The sequence below is a fragment of the Peromyscus maniculatus genome, chromosome 8 (genome assembly GCF_049852395.1).
Source record: "Peromyscus maniculatus bairdii isolate BWxNUB_F1_BW_parent chromosome 8, HU_Pman_BW_mat_3.1, whole genome shotgun sequence".
NCBI lineage: Eukaryota > Metazoa > Chordata > Mammalia > Rodentia > Cricetidae > Peromyscus > Peromyscus maniculatus.
The window spans coordinates 76,155,741-76,169,283 of record NC_134859.1 but is presented as its reverse complement, the minus strand read 5'-3'; the positions used below and the strand labels follow the sequence as shown (position 1 = coordinate 76,169,283).

Sequence of the window (13,543 nt, the reverse complement as noted above, 5' to 3'; positions counted from 1 at the left end):
TAACCTGTTTCTCTTTATCTACCTTTTGCCTCAGGGCTTCTTACCTTTCTTGCTTCTGTATCTCTTATTTCACTGCTTCTCTATGACTGGCTGGCATCTGCCTGGCTTCTTTCCCTGGGTGTGTCTCTCATTCTTCCTTTTTTTTTTTTTTTTTTTAGCCTAGAGTTCTCCTATATTTATCCTCTGTGTCCACCAGCCCTGCCTATTCTTTCTCTGCCTAGAGATTGGCCATTTAGCTCTTTATTAGACCAATCCGGTGCCTTAAGCAAGCAAGGTGAAACAGATGCAACATATCTTTACATAATTAAACACACACACTTGTTAAATAAATACATCATAACACACCTTTACACAGTTAAAGTGAGAGTTGGCAGAATAAACAAATGTAACACATCTTTGCCAAGTTAAAATAATTTCCACAACTACATATGAGGAGCTGAGTTTGAGGCACCTGGGCCACCTCCTCAACTCCTGATTTAGATTAAGTTCTGTGTATACTGTGGAGTAACGATGCTTGGGCACCTCTGAGAGACTGTGATTTTATTTTGTATCTATTGCCAGAGAGTGGATTGTAATGGTTTTGAAATAGCCATACGTCTTTTATGCTCTTCCATTCACTCTTCTTCCCCTCAGACTTACTGACTCATCTTAACAAAGGTACTAAAGTGGAAGTCATGGTGGGTGACTGTGGACAGTAGGTCCTGAGATGACCACAGCCTCCCTCCTGCTCACTTCTGGATACTGTGTCATGAGGACACTCAGGCAGCCTGTGGAGATGCAGGTGCCATAGGAGTGAGGCATCTTGCCAACACTCACATCAGTGTTCTATCTTCAGAGTAGGTACAGCATCAGTGGAGCCTTGAACTTCACCACCATCCAATACCCAGAGCACATGCTCAGGAGAGAGACTGCTCCAGCTCTGTCACTTCTGAACTCCTTAGCCACAGGCACTGTGAGACAGTAAATGAGGACAGCCCCAATCTCTTCCATGTGAGACACACGTTAGCTATGATATAAGAGGAAAAAAGATAAAAACGTAATTTTAAACAACTGATACCTACTTAGAGGTTGCTTATAACTATTTAACCCAGTCTTAACTAATTAAAAAATTAGATTTACTTAGTGTTCACACACACACACACACACACACACACACACACACACACACACATAAAACTGGGCATTGGTGGTGCACATCTTTAGTCCCAGCACTAGGGAGGCAGAGTCAGGAAGGTCTCTGAATTCAAGGCCAGTCCGATCTACGGAGTGAGTTTTAGGACAGCCATGGCTAACAGAGAAACCATGTCTCAAAACACACACACACACACACACACACACACACACACACACACACACACACACTCACACACAGCAACATAGCCAGGAAACCACAATGAAGGACCTATACTTCATAGGAGTCTCAGTGAAGGAACAATAGCCTTAGGCTCCCTTCCTGCTGGAAATGTCCACCACAACCTGACTCTCCTATGTGTATAGAATAGTCTGCTGGATGAGAGGAAAAGCTATCATTTCCTAGATAAGTGGTTCTCAAATAAGTAGGAAAAAACTCATGAGAATGTTTGAAAATATTTTCCACACTCCCAACTCCAGAGAGGCAGCTTCAGGAAGCCTGAAGAAGAGCTTAGGAACCTGCAATTTTTAAGAAGATCACCAGGAGATTCTCACGTCACAGATCTTCAGGTAATACTTTGAAAATCACTGGGCAAATATAGTGCCTGCTCTACTGATGGCATTAACTTCTGCCTTGGTTACCTTTCTACTGCTGTGACAAAGCATGATGACCAAGGAAACTGATAAAATAAATTTAATTGAGGGCATAGTTACAACTTCAGAGGATAAGTCTGTGACCATCACGGCAGGGTACATGGCAGGAAGGCGTGATGCTGGAGAAATAGCTGAGAACTTCTGTCTGGTCCACAAGCACAAGGCAGAAAAAGAGAAAACTAACTGAGAATGGCAGGGCCTTTGAGGTTACCCACGCCTCGTGACACACCCCTGTGGTATTATTGTGAACAAATAAAATTTGCCTGAAGATCAGAGGGTAGAGCAAGCCACTAGATTAAACACAGAAAGGCAGTGGTGGCGCATGCCTTTAATTCCAGCACTTGGGATCACACACCTTTAATCCCAGCACTAGGAAGGTTTAGACAGGAAGTGATATGGCTGGACAGAGAAAGGAATATAAGACAGGAGGAAACAGGAACTTGGTCTCTTCAAGCTGAGGAGTTGGTAAGGTAAGAGGTGGTGGCTGTGACCTGCTCTGTTTCTCTGATCTTTCAGCTTTCACCCTGATATCTGGCTACGGGTGTTTATTGTAAGACCATTTAGGACTCATGTATCACACCCCGCTCCAACAAGGCCACACCCCCTAATCCTTCCCAAACAGTTCCACCAACTGTAGGAACCAAGCATGTAAACCTATAAGCCCATGGGGCTGGGGGTTGGGGATGATTCTCAATCGAACCACTGCAGTATTTAATAAGGTAAAGTGGGAACAACACATTCCACTGAGAATGGTGTATCATTTTGGAATTACAGTCAAAATAAAGGAGTGGCTTGGACTTTGGTGTGACCCTGGACAAGTCCCTTCCTTTCTCTGCACCTCTATTTCCACATTCATAACAAGAATAATCCTCATCTCCTGAGGATCTTGGTAAGAATTATGAATGTGAATTAAGAATTAAGAATAATGAAATAGGGTTTGGAGTTACTTTGAAATTGAATCTAAAATACCACCAATGTTCAGTAACTACAAGAGGCCACAAATACAGTAAAGGGGCTGAGGAGATGGCTCAGTAGATAAAGTAATCACTTTGCAAACACAAGGACCAGAGCCTGGATCCCCAACACTCACATAAAAGCCAAAGCAGGTGTGGTGGTCCCCATGTAATCCCAGCACTCAGGAGGCAGAGACAGGAGATGTCTGGAGAGAGCTGCCTAGCTAGACAGGCAGAACTGACAAGTTCTTGATTCAAGTGAGAAACCCTGCCTCTATATATTATATATTGGGTGGAGAGTGGTCAAGGAAAATAGCCAGTATCAACCTCTGGCCTATGCATGTGCACATATGCATACCACACACACATACCTGAACCCCCACACGTGCAAACACACATACACATATGCATGCATAACATGCACACAAAAAATAATAATAATAACAATCAGCATTCTAAAAAAGTAAGGAGCTAGAGGAAGCCAAGACCAAGCGCCTCCATATGAGGTCATGGTGAGGCTTACATAAGATGGAGGAACATGCTGTGCATGTGCCCTATGCAGCACACAAAGCACTCCACTGGGACTATTTGTTTTCTCAGTGTGCACTCTCATCCTGTTTCTCTGAGATTCATACACCCAGGATGCACCAAACATTCTGTGCTGATTAGTCTGTTGTTTGTTTGTGTGTTTGTTTGTCAACTTGATACAAGCTAGTCTTCTAGGAGGAAAAGGGAACCTTAATTGAGAGGTTGCTTCCATCAGATTGCCTGGAGGCAAGTCTTAGGGGCATTTTCTCAATTAATAACTGATGTAGGAGGGTCCAGACCACAATAATGGAGCCACTTTTGGGCTGATGGTCCTTGGGTGTATAAGAAAACAAGCTGAGCAAGCCATGAGGAGCAAGATAGTAAGTAGCATTCCTCTGAGGTCTCTGCTTCAGCTCCTGCCTCGAGGTTCCTGCCTTGAGGTTCCTGCCTCTAGGTGCCTGCTCTGCTTGAGTCCCTGCCTTGGCCTCCCTCAACGATAGACTGTGATCTAAATGTGTAAGCCCAAAAATTCCTTTCCCTCATCAAGTTGCTTCTGATAATGATGTCACCCCATCGTGATAAAAAGTAAACTAGGACACATTCTTTTTTGAGTATCCAAGTTTTCAGACTACATTAAGCAACACCACGGACACATCCTATAGCATGCTAGAGCTGGTAGGGAGCTTAGAGTCCACTGAGTTCCCACTCGTTAATTTTAAAGAGGAGAAGATTGAAATCTTGAAGAGTTAAAGGATATGAGAAAGCCCCACATCTAGTGGGTGGCCGTGCCAAGTTGGCCTTGAACCCTGTCTCTCAACCCCTAGATTTTCATTCTCTCCTCCCAGTGATATTGGTATTCCCCCAAAACATTTGGAGTCCGGGATGGGGGTGAGGGTACAGACATTGAGGGGCTGGAGAGATGGCTCGGTGATTAAGAGCACACACTACTCTGAAGAGGTCCTGAGTTCAGTCTCCAACACCCATGTTGGGCAGCTTACAACCACCTGTAACTCCAGCTCCAGATGGATCCAACGCCCCCAGCCTCTGAGAACACCTGCATTCAAATGCACACACGTGGGTGCACACATACACACACACACACACTTGAAAATAAAATAAAATGTGTAAATAAAACAGACTTTAAGAAAGGGATTGCTTTAATCAAAATAGGTACAGAAGAGCCATGGCTGTGAGTGTTAGGAGGGGTTGGGATTGAGCGGAGAGTTCCAGGCCACTGACTATATCAGGCTCTGGGTTCCATGTTCCAGATGTTTTCTGTCATAGGGCCTGTCCTCAAGAGATCTGTCACCACGGCAGAGGCTGGAGAACATGCCCTGTCTATCTAAAGTAATAGGGCATAGAGATGTGTGGGAGCTCCCTAGAGAGAAAATAGATGCAGTATCCGGTTCCCTTAGGTATTCATGGGGAAGTGAGCTTGAAAGGTAGCATGACCTTAGATTAGTTTAAGCCTTGGTTCTGCCACTCACCTGCTATGTGACCCTGGGTCCCTCCCCTGGCCCCCTTAGAGCCTCCATTTCCTCGGGTACAAAAAGAAGAACCCCTCTCTTTCAACTTCAAAGACAGGCCCTTCCAATTCCCTGATTGACAGCACTCACATCCACATCTGTGTGATCCTAGACAGGGGTGCAGTAGTTGTGAAAACTTATTAGCATGTCCCAGTGTCTAAGAACCGGGTTAAATGCGTTTGCCAGCAACACGCTGCTTACTGAACACTGGGGGACAGAGACACTTCCAAAGCATCCATCCAGCAGTCAGTGGGATAAATGAAGGTGGAGCGATGTTCTCAAGTCCCGCCATACCTATCTTCGGCTGTCCCAGAATGCAGAGGGAGAAGGACCCATGAAGAGCCAGAGCCCGGGAGCCCGGGAGCCCGGGAGCCCTGGAGCCCTGAGCCCCACTCCTGCTCACTAAGCACCAGAGAGAATGCGGAGATCTAGGGCAGGAGCATGTGGAAAGAGGAAGACAAGTTGGCAGGCGCTGGGGATCCATCCCAAACATCCGGAACCCATTGCTCTCTCTCTCGCAGGCCATAGGGCTCCAAAAGCATGCTGGGCGGAAGATGGCGGGGCTTTGTTTTATTTTTGGATTTTGCCAAATCAAAAGAATTCGGGGAAACTGGGAGAGCCGTTGTGCTGAAATGCAGACTCTGCCAGGTTGATGTGGGCCCGTTTATAAGTAATTCAATCTGAGGCCGGCCGGGAGGAACTGCAAGGGGCACGCATATGCGCACTCTAACCCGCGTGTAGGAGGCACACACACACACTCACACTCAGCCAGCACCACCCGTGGTGACAGGAGGCCCATCTTCCCTTGCTTCTTCCTAAAAGGGTGGCCCAGGCATGTGGGCTCTCTGCCTGTATTCATTCATCCATTGGCACCCATGGTGAGCTCTGGGGACAACGTGGGGAGCCCGGGAGAGGCGGTCCCTCCCTTCGTGGTTCCTCTTTTCTGAGCCTATAAGCAGAGAGGAGTAGGGGACAGAGGTGGGAAGAACTCAGGAATGAAGGAGGGCCAGCGTAAGAAGACAGGTAGCCTGCACTGGTGTCCTCTTTGCCAATCCCATCTTCCCCTCACTCTTCTTATGAAGTAGCATTAAGGATCCCTTGATCTTGGAGAGGAAGGACACCCTCCCTGATGCCCAGCACTGTGTCATAGCAGGACTAAAAGTGCATGTCTACCACCCCACCCCCACCACCCCAGCCCCCACCCCCACCCCACCCACCCCCGTTCAGCAGCCACCCTGAGGGTATCAACACGCGGCCCTGTTCCATCCACACAGCCATAAGAACACTCCTGTCCAGAGCATCTTTCCTACATAAAAGACAAAGCCATTTTACCCTGCTGGAACCCAAGTGGAACCCAAACAAAATGGCTGGAGACGTAGCGGCACTTTTACAATCGTGAAGCAAACCGCCTGTGAGTCCAAAATGCCAGTTGGAGAAGAGTGAACTGCATGCTTAACGCTACTGACCCAGCACACTAGAGCTGAACGGGCTTCTTCCAGACACCGGCCAAGGGAGACCAGAACGGAGAGAAAAGAACAATGAGAGGGGTACTATTGGTAAAAACTGCTTTGCACTGGAATTTCCTGTCCCTTGCAGTGCGTCCCTTTTCATGCTGTGGGTGTCGTCCAGTGAAAGCCAGCTACAGGTGACCAAGGATCCCAGCCCCAGGGGAGAGCTTACTAGATCATTCCCACAACAGTTTCTTGCTCTTCAATACAAGCTGATATTAGAATTACATTTGGAGGGGCCGGGAAGATGGTGTTTATAGTGTGTGTGTGTGTGTGTGTGTGTGTGTGTGTGTGTGTGTGTGTGTGTAGGGAGAGCTGGGAGAGTTGCTATTTAAAAGCTGCTCTTGCTTCATGTCTAATAATAAGCCTTCAACTTCCTGGAGTTGAATTTAGCCAGTCACTCACCATGTGACACCACGTTATGTAACCTACCTGAGCCTCGCTTTGATCCTCGGCAGTAGCCCCTGCTTCCTAGAGCTGTTTTGAGGATTAAATGAGTTCATGCTTAACTTTAGAACCGAGTCTTAGAAATAACAGCTGATACACAGAAATTCCTTAGGAATGCTGCTAGTAATTCTGAGACGCTCCTCTCCTTTTCACATGTTCATGAAGTTTTTAATCCTTTTTAAAGCCCCCATTGTATTCATTGCACATGATACTGTGTTGCAAAGGGCATTTTTATACATGGTGTTTTTGACATCTCTGAAATCACAGTGTCTTTTGGAGAACTGTATATGTCAGAGAAAAAAAGAAGCCTCGTGTCTTTGGTGAGTTGTTTTTTTTTTTGTTGTTTTGTTTTGTTTTTTAATTCAGTGCAATGTGCAGTTATTACTGGAGCAGCCTTCCTTGCTGACAGAAGATCACTTGAATAGTTCCCCAGGGAGTCAACGTACACAAAACGGGTGGGCACCTCTCTTGCCAGGGAATGGGGTTGTGAAAGCTTAAGAACATCTCCCCTTCCGAGTAGAAGTCTTTGTTTTTACAATTCAAAGGGTCTTGGGGAAACCTAGGCAAATTTGTGCAACAAGTCACCAGATCTGAACAAAGATAAATGTTTTTCTCAGAGACTTTACTTTTTCAGAGACATTGTAGGTTCACAACAAAGTTGAAAGGAAGCTACAGATGTTTGCATCTTCCTGTCCTTCACATGCAGAGCCTCCCTCCCCACCAACATCCCTACCACCGTAGAAACCTCCATGGCCGTCAGAGGACCCACAGTGACCCTTCCACCATCTCCCAGGGTCCAGCCCTAGTTCTCCATGCTGTGTGTTCTAAGAATGTGATCAGTGTGTCACAGCCTGTATCCATCACTAGATTAACAGTCTCCCTGCCTTAAGAATCTCCCGTGGGCCGGGCATGGTGCCACACACCTTTGATCCCAGCACTTGGGAAGCAGAGGCTGGCAGATCTCTGTGAGTCGGAGGTGAGCCTGGTCTACATAATTCCAGGACAGCCAGGGCTACATAACGAGACCCTCCTCAAAAAACAAACAAACAAAAAATCCTTTCTATGATACCTCTTCCTCCTTCACTCACTGCTCACCCTACCATTCACTTATTTCCTTACTATTGAGATCTCTACAGTCTTGCTTTTCCCAGAATGCCATGTGGCCGGAATCACTCAGAATCTGTTTTTATCTCAGGAATATGTGTTTTAGGTGACTCCTTGACTTACCATATCTCCACTGTGCATTTCTGGAAGGTCCTAAATAATTTATTCAGGTGCCTAGGCTATGGTATATTTATCTTCTCACCTTCTGAAGGAAACTTGGTTACTTCCAAGTCTGAGAAATCAAAAATAAAGCTGATGTCTTACAACTGTGCTCAGGCATTTTGTTGTGGCCAGTGAGAGAGAGAGAGAGAGAGAGAGAGAGAGAGAGAGAGAGAGAGAGAGAGATATCTTCAACTCCTTTGGTAAATACCAAAGAATGTGATTTCTGGATCACATGGTAAGAGCATCACATGGTTGGTTTTGCAGGTCAACTTAACACAATTTAGAATCACCTGAGCAGGGAGCCTCACTTGAGGATTTGTTTGATTGTCTTAACTGATGTGAGAATACCCACCCTAAATGTGGCGGCATCTCCTGATAGCAGCCCAGCTCAAAAAAGATCATGGAAGGAAAAGTATTCACCTTTGCTCACTTGACCTTCCCTTTGGCTTCCTACCTAATTTACCCTGCTGCATCTTCCTTTGGTGCTATTAACCAGTGTTTTCAGGCTTCCAAAGTTGACTGAGGACCAGTGGCTCTCCAGGAACCCTCTAGGTCTTCAGCACCCACTGGGCCTGCTAAGGCACCTGGCTTAGCAACTACTGGGTTCTTAGCCCCTCACGGGTGAAACAGCTGTTGTTGCTATTTTGACATAGCCTGGTTCAATAGCTTCTTTTCCCCCCGCTTTTATCAGTTCTGTCCCTATAGAGAACCCTGACAAATCTGTTTGATTCCTGCCCCGCCCCCCAAAAAAGCCATGCTCTAGTCCAATGTGGCTTCTGCCACTTTGTGTCCCCACCAGTCGTGGATGGGCATTCCTGTTGCTCCACCTCCTAATTACCATTTGGTGGTGTCAGCGTTCTGAATGTGGATCATTCTAACAGGTATGTGGTAGTGGCTCACTGCCAGACTCATTGGCATTTCCTACCTAAGAGCAGCTGACAGAGAACATTTCCCATCCCTGTGAGCCATCTGTGCACTTCTTTGCTGAGGTGTCTGTTAAAGTCTTTGGCCCATTTTTTGGAATCAGGTTGTTTGTTTTCTTACTGCTGAGTTTAAGAGGTCTCTGTGTATTTTGGATGACGGTCTCATGACGTGGCTTTTGCAAACATTTCCATGCCGTCTGTGACTTGTCTTCTCCTCCTCTGGACATTGTCTTTCACAAATCACAAGTTTCTCATTTAATGGAAACCAGCTTACCCCTTAACTTTCATAGACAATGCCTTTGTGCTGTATTTGAAAAATCATCAAGGTCGCAGGATTTTCTTCTATGTTATCATTCAGACAATTTGTAGCTTTGTGTTCCATTATGAAATCTATGGCCCTTTGGTAGTTAACGCATGTGGAGAGCATACATTCCATGTTTACATTCCTTGCTGATGTAGGGAGCCAATTATTCTTAGACCATTTGTTGAAAGCTGTTAGACTACTTTTTTTTTTTTTAATGTGTCTAGATGCTTTGCCTACACGTATGTATGTTTGTGTACCATGTGTATGCAGTACACCACTAGGCCAGTAGAGGGTATCAGGTCCTCTCAGACTAAGGTTACAAACAGTCATTTGTTTCCCGATGCTGTTAGGAATTGAACCTGGAGCCTCTGGAAGAGCAGCAAGTGCTCTTAACCACTAAATTATCTACACAAGCCCAGATGGCTAATCTTTATTTAAGTCATTCAAACACCTGAGAAATGGGGTCACTTGAACACAAATGACATGACAGGCCTCCCCAGCAGGAACTCTCCAATGGGAGTGAAGTGAAGGCTGTAACCACCACGAATTCCAGAACTGAGGTTGTCTCTGGGCTCACCTTGCTCTAGCACCCAATGTGGCAAGCACACCTGCATCAATAGGACTCCCCAGTAGACTGGAAGTCATGTAAACATGCATTTGGGAACAGAGGGGAATTTCTGATTAAAAAAAAGAGAGACAGAGAGAGAGAGGCAAAGGTAAAGTCGGCATAAACACGACTTTCTTTTTTTTAGCTCCACTAGGTGAAATGAGTTGTGTGGGTTAAATTAGTAATACAAGTAATAACTATGGATACGTGGATAAATGATGTTGGAAATACATTACTGCTGTTAGCATTTATCCAGTGCCTTATCTGGGCACTGCCCAGCATGTGCCCCACAGGTTACCTCACTCTATCAATCCACAGTGACGGCAGTGGCACATTTGACAGGTGAGGTCCAGTAACTTACCTACAGTCGCACACTGGCTCACGTTGAAACTCAGCTTGTTTTCCTCCAGATCCTGGGTTAACCTCTGCCCACCACAGAAAATGGAGTTGCTTCAGTTCATGGTCCCTGGTTGCAAAGTGTGCAGTGTGGGTGGCTTCTCCCTCCTCTTGCAGAAACTGCCGTTCCTTCTTAGCTCTGGGAGCATCATCAAGTGTCGGCAGTGTGCTTCCTGCAACAGGTATTCGTCCGGCACTGGCTGCCATAACAAAGCACCGCAGAGTGAGCAGTTGACACACCACACATCAACTTGCCATCAAGCCGGAGGTTGATGATCCAAGGTCAAGGCCTATTAGAGTTCAGTTTCTTCCCAATTTGTACGGACTGCCTCCTCACTGTGTCCTCACCTGGGGAGGAGACAGTCCTCTGACTCATTTTCCCCGTTGGGCCCCATCCTCATGACCTTATATAACCTCAGTCAATTCCTGAAGCCCCTATGTTCAGATTCAGTCAGACTGGGGGTCAGGGCTTCAATCTGTGAATTTGTGGTGGGAGGCACAATTCAGTCCATAGCAAGCAGTCAAGTCACGGTTGTGTCCTTTAGAAGAATGAGGCCCACATATACTCCCAGTTCCTTGCCATGTGAGAGTGTGTGCCACCTTGGGATTCTGCCTGTGAGAAGGCTGTCACCAGATGTCACCCTTGACCTTGGACCTCCAAAACCGTGAGTCAAATAAACCTCCTTTCTTTGTTTAGAGAAAATAAATAAATAAATAACCCACAAGAAAGAAACTTTGCGCTGACATCTAGTACTAAGTGTGTCCACAGTCACAGATTTTTAGATCCAAGATGAGGAAAGCAGATCCAAACTCTGCAGGTCACAAATCAGCTCATGTGACTTGCTCATGTTAGGGGATTTGCCTCAAGCCACATAGCTGTAAAGGCTACTGAATGTGAAGCCAGGGCTCCTGGTTCCAAGGGGGTAGTAGTCTTTGCTGATGAGTCTTCGCAGTCTTGATTGTCTCTGTTGATGAGGGAGGGTGGTGACTGGGACAGTTTAGATCGGGTCCCCAATCATGTAATTACATGTAAGCAGCATGTAATTCACTTTATATATTCGTGAGAGCCTGGGAGAGCAGGTAATATCCACTGGTGAAGGGGGAAAAAAAAAGAAACTGAGGCTAAGAGATGAGGTACCTTACTGGAACTCACATGGCTTGTGATGGTGGAACCAGGACCCGCACATCTGAGCTGCAGGTGACAGCCAGGGGGAACCCATGGTGTCCTAGGGAGGTGACTTCATCGCTCTGAGCCAAGATTTCTGACCAGGTTAAATGTGTTAGACACTCAGGATCGGCCCTGAGGAGTGTGGTTCTGCCAGGAGTATAACAGGGTGAGGAAAGAAAAGGACGGCCAGCCTCACCCACACAGCGAGCCCATGTCCGTCTGTCTCACCTAAGACTCCAGCCCGGCTGCGTTTGCTCCTTTTCCCTCTACCTCCAAACTCTCCACCTCTTTATCAGTGCTTAAACCAGCCTCACAGACAAGTACGAACCGTGCCAGCCCACCCTCCCCTCCGGCGGCAAAGGAAATGAACTTGGCATTCTAGAATCCTCACCTGGCACGAATCACGAGGCAGCCCCAAGGGACCAGGGACAAGGCTGCCTGTCAAGCTGATGGGCCATCTCAGCTTCCCTCCCCAGATGGAAAAGGAAGGTGCTTACAGGAGAGAAGGTGGACTTGCTGGCTGCGGCCCAAACATGACAGAGGCCCCCTCGCTGCCTGCCGCTGCCTCTGGCCCAGGGAACAATACGGAGGCGCTGTCAGGAAGTGACGCTGAAATGCCATCCACTTGTACCTCCTTCAGCCCCTGGCTAAAGGAGGTTCCTGGAGGGAATATTTTTAGTTTGACAAATGAAAGCCTGGGACCGAGGACAGGAGGGATTAAGGGAGCTCTTCTCTGACACTCCTGGAGACGGAGAGATGATGAGTCAGATACAAAAGGCTTAGGCGCGACTTCGCAAGACATTCCTCAGGCGTGAGCACAGGCAGGCAGCCTCTGGAATGCCTCCCGCTGGCCGCCAGCCGGTCCTGGGAGGCGGGCGGGTGAGGAGGGGCTGGTGAGGAGGGGCTGGCCCAGGGAGCAGCTCCTCCGCCCTCCCCTTGGCACACTGTTGGACAGCAGCTTGGGGAGATCAAAGAGGCCGCCCCAGTGGCTTTCCGGAACTGGGATTCAAAATCCGGGGGCACTGGGTTCGAAGCCAGCCTTTGCTGCTCCCTGGCTGGTATGGTTTGGTGCCTCCTCATTTCTCCTAGCTTCCTTCAGTCGTCCTATCTACATGTGGGGAGTGTGATCGTGCCTCAAGAAGGTGTGGGGATGAGGCTGAAGCTTTGAAAAGGCATAGAGGGGCTGGGGAGATGGTTATATGAGTAAGAAATCTTGCTCCACAAACATAAGGACCTCAGTTTGAAACCCCAGCATGCAGGTAAAAAGTTGGGCATAGCTCTGTGTGCCTGGAAGCGCTACATTAGAGGATGCAGAGGCAGATGGATTTTCCAAGCAGAGAGTTCACTGCCCAGCCAGTCCAGCTGCAAGGATTGGCTTCAGGTTCAGTGAGAAACTGTATCTCAAGGCAGTAAAAGGAAGAGCAACAGAGGAAGACACCCAAAGTCCTGTTCTGGCCTCTGCATGTGTGCACATACGCACATGCACCTGCACACTCATATGTGTGCACCACATGCGTACCCAAGTACTGAGCACACAGTGATATGAAGAGTGTCTTCTAAGCCGGGCGTTGGTGGCGCACGCCTTTAATCCCAGCACTCGGGAGGCAGAGCCAGGCGGATCTCTGTGAGTTCGAGGCCAGCCTGGGCTACCAAGTGAGCTCCAGGAAAGGCGCAAAGCTACACAGAGAAACCCTGTCTCGAAAAACCCAAAAAAAAAAAAAAAAAAAGAGTGTCTTCTAGGTCACCCCAGAGATGAAACCCAAATCTCTCACTACAAAGAGAGCGCTCCCTATAAGCCACTCTGTGCTCAGAGCCCTAGGGCTGCTCAGTAGCTCTGGGAGGTCACGTCACCTCTCCTTCTCCCAGACAAAGACACCGGGAGAGTGGTGTGGCTTGCCTCGGGTTGCAGGGCTAACCTCTGAGACACTGGCACCAAATGGGCTCTCCCTGACTCTGAGGCCCACATCTCGGGTCTCCGTGCTGGAGGATCACTGGGCACAGAGCCAGGGAGTGGACTCCAGCAGCAGGTGGGAGCAAAGGAGTTGCCTGGGCTGGAGCCTGGCCCTTGGCAGCTGGCCACCGTCCTTGTCACGGGCCCCACAGCAAACAGTGGGCAGCCAGGGCGGGCAGGG

General features: G+C 47.7%; 1 long non-coding RNA gene across 2 annotated transcripts; it reads right to left on the bottom strand.

The window, feature by feature from the left end:
• Positions 1-219: 219 nt before the first annotated feature.
• LOC143266987 (uncharacterized) lies at positions 220-12,248 on the bottom strand. 2 transcript variants are annotated; one of them, XR_013041846.1, is made up of 3 exons: positions 11,803-12,248; positions 7,975-10,443; positions 220-1,006 (listed from the first exon to the last, which is right to left on the bottom strand). It is a non-coding gene; the product is annotated as an uncharacterized LOC143266987 (long non-coding RNA). The 2 variants fall into 2 exon arrangements; XR_013041845.1 differs by having other exon boundaries at positions 10,209-10,443; positions 11,803-12,230.
• Positions 12,249-13,543: the final 1,295 nt, after the last annotated feature.